Source organism: Pinus tabuliformis, chromosome X (assembly GCF_031772625.1).
Source record: "Pinus tabuliformis cultivar Carrire ecotype Pingquan chromosome X, CPIR1, whole genome shotgun sequence".
Classification (NCBI taxonomy): Eukaryota; Viridiplantae; Streptophyta; class Pinopsida; order Pinales; family Pinaceae; genus Pinus; species Pinus tabuliformis.
Window position 1 is genome coordinate 112,550,161 of NC_142308.1, and position 9,862 is coordinate 112,560,022.

Genomic DNA, 9,862 nt, shown 5'->3' on the forward strand with positions numbered 1-9,862 from the left:
CAGAGGATTTTCCATTCTATCTTGTTGGAAATTTAATCCAACAAGGCAGAATATGCATAAATTCTCTCCTAAATAGGAGGTGCAAACCAACCTAGAGTGCATAGTTTCCTAACGACTATTGAAACCCTACTTGAGAACATGGTTTTCCTATGGAGATTTTTTCGACCCCAAAGCTTGGTAGGGGAAAAATCATCAAACAAATAGGGAAAAGAAGAAAGATGAAAACAATACTCACTTCTCGCAAGAAAAGCTACATTCAAGGTCTGATATTTAATAAAGAAACATACAATATTCTTCATGTACACATATATCCTCCATTAACAATTTTAAGCGTATACATTGTTGTCATGCAACGAAGGAAAGATGACTCCATTCTAGACCAGATCAAGCCTTTGTATTTGAGGGATGAGGGTTGACAAAAGATGCTCATTATTGTCTTGTAAGATGATCTATATCTTCTTTCGACAATGTTTCACATATTAAAGCAACAATATTCAAGTTCAGGTTTGGGTACTACACAATTTCCTATTGGATGTCATATATAGGTTGCTAAACTTCAATTAGGCAACCACTCGAGCAACATAAATGTTACAAATATTCTAACTGGCCACTCTGCAAAACCACACACAAAGCATCGGCTCATAACACTAAGAACTCTCATTTTATCTAACTACCAAGCTCTGACTTTTCTAGTAGACTATGTTCCATAAACAAAATTGCCAAATTTGAGCTTTGGATGTAAGAGACTAACTTTATTTTCCACTCGCAACAATATGGAAGAATGCACAATTGGATACAATTTTGATTGTGAGCTCCATCTAAGCCTTCTTCAAGCCTTCGTAATATACAAACAATGTTATGTGAAATAACCTTGCCAAATCTCATAAAAAAATGTCCATTAGAAGTGTTGCTTGTGTTCCTGAGAACTTCTTTGTGATTGCCTTCCACGTACTCATCCAAATATATCATGTAGTTGTTGTTGGGGGATGGTTGGTTTAATCAGATACCTAAAGCTTGGTTAGAAGCAGGTACTAATGAATACAAAACTATGGTAACCTCATGCATGGTGGGATGGTAAAAAGGTTGTCTCTTTGTGCAAAGAAATGCAAGATGGAAGACCTTTCTTACAATCCCAAAACCTGTGCAAGTTGTTGCTACTTCTTCATCTATAGTTTCCCTTACTATATCATTATCTACTTTGATAAAATCTGTATTCAAATGCCCATGTTAAATAAACCAAGGTTATTTCTTTAGTTTATTCGTCCATGCAATATCCCAAAACAAACTAGCTTCATAATTAACAAAAGGACAATCCCAACTGAAGCAAATTCAGAGTCATTATCATCTTACCAACTGAAGAAAATTAGAGTCATTATCCACATCTTTCCTCCCTATTATTAGCTCTAAAAGAAAATTTTCATAGTTGTACACATCATACTTCTCATTAAGCCTAGACGTCCTTGCATATTCAGGGTCAATATAACCAATAGTACCCATAACATAGGTAGAGGTGTGGGTTTTTGCAAAAGGGATACACTTGGCAATGCCAAAGTCTGACAAATGTGCTTCAAAATTGTCATCTAAGAGAATGTTGGAAGTTTTTACATCTCTGTGAATAATACGTGGGTTACAGTCATGATGGAGATATGCTAGACCTTGTGCAGCTCCCAAAGAAATCCTTAGACGCGTGTTCCAGTCTATCTTAATCTTCTTTGAAGATCCTACATACAAGATGCATTGCTTGGATTCTCCAAGTAGGCCATTAGAAAACATTCACTATATATGAAAGGCTGGTTAGAATCTTCTGCTAAAGGCTATATGACCATTATACGTGTAAATTTCTAGACGGGTTTTACCATCCATTTCACTGAGCATGTAAGATGTCCCATAGACTTCCATTCACCATGTAGTCATAGAACAACAAATTTCCATGTGGAGAAAGATAATAGCCATGCAAACCCATAACATTATGATGCTTGATTCTTCCAACAATCTCAATCTTAGTTTCGAATTGGTGCAAACCTTGTGGATAATATGTGTATATTCTTTTAACAACAACTGCCTTCCAATTCTCAAGAACACATTTATAAATTGTGCTTGTAGCATAATAACCAATTACATATTTCTCATTCAAAATTTCCATGTTTTTAATTATGTCATCATACATGTGGAGGGCCATGTCCATGTGCAATATTACTAGCCTCGGAGAACCTAGTCAAGATATGAAAGAATTTTTTAAACAAGGGACACATATTGATGTTGATATAATTATTAAGTCCCATAGAAATAATACGTTGACCCATTTTGTTTTTTGACCCTTTGGTAAAAGGTTTAGGATGATTTGAACAGTAGAGAATTATAAAGATCATACATATTGATAAAATTGAGCCCAACCTAAATGCAAACAATAGCCGGTGAGACTTAAGCTGTCCATTTTCAAAATCAACTTAATACTCTTATAAATATAATTTCACTAAAACTTTTATCACAAAACATAACTAATCTATGGAATCTAAAATTTATTTAATGTTTCACCTTTTGATTGTTTGGAGTTTATCTCACAAAGTGATCCAATCCAATTGCCACAGAGACCTGGATTTCCTAGAAAGTTGATGCAATAATCAATATTGTCAGATGAAATGCACAAATCAACTAATATCTGGAAATAATACTAAATTTAACCCAAAAGTAAATGTTTACATTATATCTACACCTTTCTAGGGTAAATCTTGTAAAGTTATTTATGATAGGAATATTACGAGACACATTGTTGTAGGAGAAATTTCTATGAAACAATTGAAATCATTTCTAGTATAAATTAGTACACGAACTAGAAATATGAATATTATTTCCTTTTTTATTTCAGAACAAAATGAACTTAGAATAGGGGATGGGATTCAAATGAATTCTTACAGTGTTGTAAGGCTGAAACAATTGTTCAACTAATATGACACCTCCCCTGATAAAATGTTGTTGTTCAATATCCTGTATATGATATAATTCCAGAGTTATTTTCCAAATAACTATGAATGTATTAAATGAGTCATATTTTATAATCCATTTCAAGGAACTTATAGTCAGACTAAGCTATGTAGCTACTCAAGTTCTTGAAGAATGAGACCCGATAATTAGTTAGTAGAAAGGTCTCTGAATTGAAGAGATATCACACTATGTTATTATTTTGTTAAAGTGGCAATGGGTACATTAATTAGTGATGTGGAAGAAAACATTACTATGGCACACATTTGTAGGCTACACAAATCAAGTACAGATACTTACTACACAAATCAAGTACAAAGGACTTACGTATCCTCGATGCCTCTCACGTTTCTAGATTATGCTGGGAGAAAACCAATGATTTTATTTCCACTCAAATTCCTTGAATTCACAATCCAAAAGAGATCACAAGGATTAATATAAAATATACCCATAGAAACTTGGTTTTTTTATAAAAAGAAAAAAAAATATAACCATATATTCCTGTGGTATTCCATATATTGGAGAAACAAGTTTGTCAATTAACTAGATGATCCATGAGCATGTTGTTGACATTAGGCACAATCTGTCCCACTCATCGGCTCTAGATGAACATGCAGAGAAATACAAACACCATGTATTCATTGAGGACTCTAGAGTCATTACGAGGGTTGATCATTTCCACCATATGAAGCTTAGGGAGGCTATTGAGATTAAGAGGCATGTTAGAAATCTAAACAGGGATGATAGTTGGAAATTGAGTAAGAGCTGGGTTTTGTCCCTCTCTTCGTGATTCCACACCCAATGTCTCCCCCCTCCCTGCCTTTTTTTTAATCCACCATATTCTAGTTTATTTGTTTATCATTATTAGAATAAGTTCACTCCTATCCTTTTCTTTATAGATATATCATATATAATATTTTGTAGCCTGTATTATCGCTCTTTTTTAAAGATAATTGAAACAAATATTTAGGCCCCTTTATTAATTTATAATAGTTTGACAATATTTATTTAACATAATTATAATAATTAAGCTACTAATTACTTTTAATATATAATATTTTGAATCCTATTCTTAACCACTCTTAACCCTATTAGTATTTAATATTTTAATTAATTGGGTTATGTAAACCCCTAACAACTATTTTTAATTGTTATAGCTCATTCTTAACCCCTAATTAATTTATGACCTATTCTTTACAACTTCTTTATACATAAATATTACTTTGTAACTAATTTTTATCCCATATAGTATTATTATTCATTATCAATATATATAATTATGCTTCCTAACAACTATTTTATAACTAAATTTTGATATTTTAATAAATATTTCCTTACTGCCATTTTAGAATTTTTCTTGATTAACTAATCACCAACGGCTAACTCTTGGCAATGATGCATCCATGCTATTTATTCTTGAAGATTAACTGATTTTCTCACCTTGTCATAAGGATGATCCACATTAGTTGGTTTGAAACGTTGACCAAATCCTAATGATGTGATTAATCCAAAAGACATTTATCTACAATATGGATCACAAAGGTCTTAGATCTAACATAATATTAGTTGTTATATAAAAAAATTATAATATATTACTAATTATATTCAATTTTTTCGATCAAACTACTTTCATTAGATTTTCAAAATGGCATAACATACAAAATTTGTCTCAATAATCCCCACACTCTCATTCCGATTAGACTTTTTGAGGTTGGGGACTAGAGGATACCAAAAAGGACACTTAGCATACGTTATTTGTTTGAGGCACAGAAGCCATGTCATACTAGTAATAACTAAAAAAGAGACTAGAACTAACATCATCAAATCAAGGAGGGGGGTGGGGGGGGGGGGGGGGGGGAGTATAGGGTGAGAAACAAAGTAACCAACACAATCATGAATGTGGAAATCAATATGTTCCACTCTCACTTCCAAGTTGTGAAGGTGATCATTAGTGTGATGGTGACTGTGCTAGAGACTGTCCAGTTGAGCCAGTATTTCATTTTGACTATACTGAATATTGGTAAGTTAAGCCACTATCTCATCTATGTCGTCATACCTATGGTCCCTTGGGATGTCTGAATCAATTTGGATGTGCCACAACTACTCAAGAAGGGAGTGAAAAGAAGTCAGGGCCTTAATGTGGCCTAGAGAGCAAGCTGGAGAAATGGCTTTTGCACCCTCTGTCTCCTGGCTTGCCATATTGGTGGATGATGAAATGTGTTCAAACTCAGGATGAGTCCAAATGAAAGTAAATGTATCGAGGATTTCCACTGTTGCACCAGCCATGCCTATTGCTAAGCATACCATGTTCCTATCAGGAATAGACATTAGTAACATGCCCTCTAACAACGTGGGAATATTTATTTTCTATAAAATACAAGACATTACCGCTGCCAAGGATTTTCCTACCATGGTGGAGAAGCTGAAGACAAGCTTGTTGTTAGTTTTGGTGGATTTCTATCCATTTGCAGGTTGTTTGGACATGAAGGGAGGAGAAATAGGTCGACCCCAAATTGATTGCAATGATGAGGGAGTGGAGTTCGTTGAAGCAACCGTCAACATGGCATTTGAGGATGTGGAAATTGATAATTTTCAATACAAAAAATTCTTCATGGAACTTGTCCAGATCCGCCATGGAAAGGATGATGATTCACTTCTCTCAATACAGGTATGAAAAATTAACTCGCTTTCCATTTTCCTATGGATAATGTTTCAAAAGTAACGATGGCTACTGTAGGTCACTGCTTTCGAGCGAGGCAGATTTTGCATGGGAGCCAATTTTCATCACATTATTGCAGACAGAAATTCCTTTTTTCATTTCATGAGCAGTTGGGCAGAGTGTAGCAGAGAACTTCCAATTTCCAAGAGTCCTCACTGTTGGAGTCACGATGAACGTTGCACCAAAACTCACAGCTGTTAGTAAATAGACACATCGCTAGATTTAAGCACATGCCATGAAACACACGGGGAGCATTGACCTTCTACACCACCATTAACGGGGAGCCAACAATATCCCCCCCCAACGCAAGCCCGGTGTGTTTCGAACTCGAGATCTCTAGCTCTGATCTTGTTGAAGTCATGATTGCCATTACACCAAAACCCGCAGGTGTTAATAAATAGACACATCGCTAGATTTAAGCACATGCCACGAAACACATGGGGAGCGTTGACCTTCTACACTGCCATTAACGAGGAGCCAACATTCACCACATGAGAACAGTTTTTCAGCGGGACAATGGAGATTGCGCAATTCCCAACCTTTATTTGATGGCAGAAGAAGTTGTGACTGATTTTATTGGGGAAGCGCAAATTTTCAGGTTTGTTCGAGATAATTCAGTGCCAATAAAATATTCAGAAATCAACGCAAGCACTAGTGATGGCTCAGTGGAAAACACTAACAATAGTATTATCCAGAAATCTGTCATAGAATTAGAAACAAATATGGAAATCTCAACTTTTCATTTCAGCGAAAAATTAATTCAAGCTTTGAAGGAACGATCCAACGCTTCAACTTCATTTGTAGCCGTTTCTGCGCAGTTTTGGAGAAGCGTAATGAAAGCTAAAGAAGTTCCAAAAAACAAGCCTGTTTATTTTAGAGTGCCTATTGACTTCAGAGGGTAGGTAAAACCGCCATTACCTCCAACGTATGTTGGTAACTGTGTATGCAGCGGTATTGCCCGGACAACAGCCAAATAGTTATTGGTGGAGGATATCATGTTTGCTGTGGCTCTCATCCCAGAAATCATCTCTTGCTCTGCCTCAGATGTGCACATCAATAATTTTGTAGACTTCTTTGAATCTCATCTTGGCAGCGGCAACATTGACCCAGCTCTTGGAAATTTATGTAGCGATTACATGGCAAGAGCTAACCAGCCTGCCATAGGGCATTAAATGCCCGTATGGAGGCCCCCTTTACCATGCATGCCCATGCCTTTCCATCCCGCATCCATCGTTTCTCTGGGAGCTCGAGGGCCCATCACATCAAACTTTTTCCGGGAGTGGGTGACCCACCACCTTCGAGGTGGCACTCGTTATGCTGGTGCATTTTCAAACGAACGCTCACACCAAACACTCATCTGCTCCATTTGCGCTCCCATCACAGGTCCTCTGCAACCCTCTCGAGCATACACTGCTCTCGCTCACGGTGATGGCTCACCTCGCAGGTCCTCTCACGGTGCTGAATCCCAGCAGGCTGTGCGCCCATAGGCGTAAGGTAGATTATACTCTGTGCTTAAATTAAATTCGTTTGAATTTATGAATTTATGCATCAAACAAAAGAAACCGTTGGCTTATGAGACTTGAACTGTTGAACCCTTCAAAACAAAACCTTGACAATGTGCATTAACAAAATGCATACCATGATTAGATTTTATACATACTCTGTGCTTAATACTTAATGCTTTATATAGGTCATGTAATCTAGGTGCTTAATATAGGTCGTGTAATCTATCACCTTCATGCTTAATACTTTATATAATTCCCCTTATATTTCATCTCACCCATATAAATTTTGCATTCCCCAATTTATGAATAGCTTGTCAAATATCACCATAAAAGGTCAGAATGAAGAATAGCTTGTCAAATATCACCATAGTAGTCACTCTCATTGAGGCTATGTAACTGGCTTGCCTATCTTTCGGAATACACATGGATCCTAGTGGTTCACTCTCTATTGCTAGTTTAAAATTTCTGCTGTTGTGGACTTAATTTTCTGATGTGTGCATGAAATGAATTCAAGACAATTATTTTGTTTCTACCACCCACCAACACCTAAACAAATCCCATCATCTCTACTAACACAACATATAATAAAAGATGCATCATTACAGTAATATTTCAGTCTAGAAAACCTTGTCATGTCTACCTAGAAGTATATTTTAAAATGGCATTTTTGGAACAATAATTTCTGAACACAAGCTAGGGATACCTTTCAGTATAGCCACAACTGGAGATGGTGCAGGAGCCAATTATTTTTCCCTCTATTATGGCACTCCAGGAACTGTGGGATAAATGGCAAGCAGTCAAAACCACTATGAAATCAGACATTATAACATCATCTTATAGCAGCACTAATATTGCAAAGTTAGGACAATTTTGACACCTTCATAAGCAATACACTTCAAAAGGTAGCAGATATGGGTTTGGGAACAAAAACATTTCCCATTTTCATAGGACTTTAGCGAATGCAGCCAGCTACTCCTTGGGTTCAAATAGTTATGTTGGTAAAACTCAAACTCAGTAAAGTTCTTGTGCAACATCTACTAAGTAGCTTCTATCAAGGATCAACAAAAGTAACTCCGTAGTCTATACAAAGAAGAAAATACCACCATAGTGAAACTCTTCACAAGCCATCCACTCAACATCCAAAAACATTAGGTGGAAGGGATGCTATGACATTACCCAAGGACTCCCAGCACAGAATTTGCTTCCAGATTGGGAAAGCTTTAGTCCTTTGCTGTGACATATGAACTACATTTAGGGATCGCAACGCAAAATATGGTCAAACTCCACGTATCCTTCTCTATTAAAATTTAGGACTAATAGCTATGACTTATGTGACCTTCATAGACAAAGTCACAAAATGCATATTGTAGGATGAAGATTTGTTACTTGACACTGAGAGATTAAAAATGCATAGCAAGAAAACAGCCACAAATAGACGGTCCCCAAAAAGAGGGATAAGATGCAGAACTGTAAAGTAATCATGGTAGAAGGTGCTTGAAGAAAGAGAACAGAAGTGAGAACAGAAATGGGATACCAAAACCAGTTTAAGGATCATGAACACCATTATTTTGGAAATAGACATTGTCTATTCCCATTCACACTAGTTTGAAAAAATCTCCAGAACCCAATAAGGTGCCTATTGTACCAAGATCTTGTGTCATTGATCCAGATGATTGTAATATCTTACCATAAACCCTGCAAGAGAAGAATGTGGAAAACATTGAGATGGACAAAGAAGTGGAAACCCAGGTAAGGGAAAACAGAAAAGGGAGACATGTTTTGGCATGAGGAACATGGAATGCATTCGATGCACATTCCCCTCTTGGAAAAATCAAATATTCCAACAGAGAACGAAGTACTAGGAGATTTCATTGCCCTTTAATTTTTAAGTTCCACTAGTTACTTCAAGACATAATCATCTACCCACAGGAGAGTGACCTAGTAGTGAGTTGTGAATGGTACTTGCCAAATGACCCGAGTTCAAACCCTGGCAGGTATATATTAAATCGAAGAGTTTCCATGAAATTGTTCACAGAAACAGTTGTTTTAGTTAGTAAGGAGGGAGAATATGGCCATTGGCCTTTTTTACATAATAGCCCAATAAGCGCTATTATAATTTGATAAAAAATTTAAAATATTACAAATTGATAGTCTATAATAAAATTAGTATAAACTCTAATGCCTAACTCTTCTCCTCTCCACTCTGTTTTTATTGAAAAGTGGAATGCCCAACTCTTCTCCTCTTCACTCCAATCTTATGAAAGCTTAGTTATTGCAGACTCCAATAACCATATTAGATTAGTGAAAAGTGGAATGCCTAATTCTGCTCCTCTCCACTCTGCTCTTATGAAAGGTTAGCTAATGCAGATGCCTAATGGCTTTCACCAACCACGTCTTAACCTGGTGTGCTAGCTTATTTACTTATTTATAATGTACTAAACTGCTCTTCATCATTAATGACATCTGCCATTCCAAAAGTGGGAATGCTCAGATCAGTTATATGTTGTTTATACAGATAATCTGAAAGTTGTTATGGGATTGGCATGAAATACAAACTAGCCCAATAGTGCTAATTGATAGCCTAACTGCACCATGGGAAGAAGAAATAATCTGTTAGGATAATCAATAATTGGGCCTTGTACTGAGAAGGGTTAGTCTA

General features: G+C 36.2%; 1 pseudogene; it reads right to left on the bottom strand.

Annotated features, from left to right (window-relative positions):
* Positions 1–999: 999 nt before the first annotated feature.
* On the bottom strand, positions 1,000–6,695 carry LOC149138691 (LRR receptor-like serine/threonine-protein kinase ER1; annotated as a pseudogene).
* Between the last annotated feature and the right edge of the window lie 3,167 nt (positions 6,696–9,862).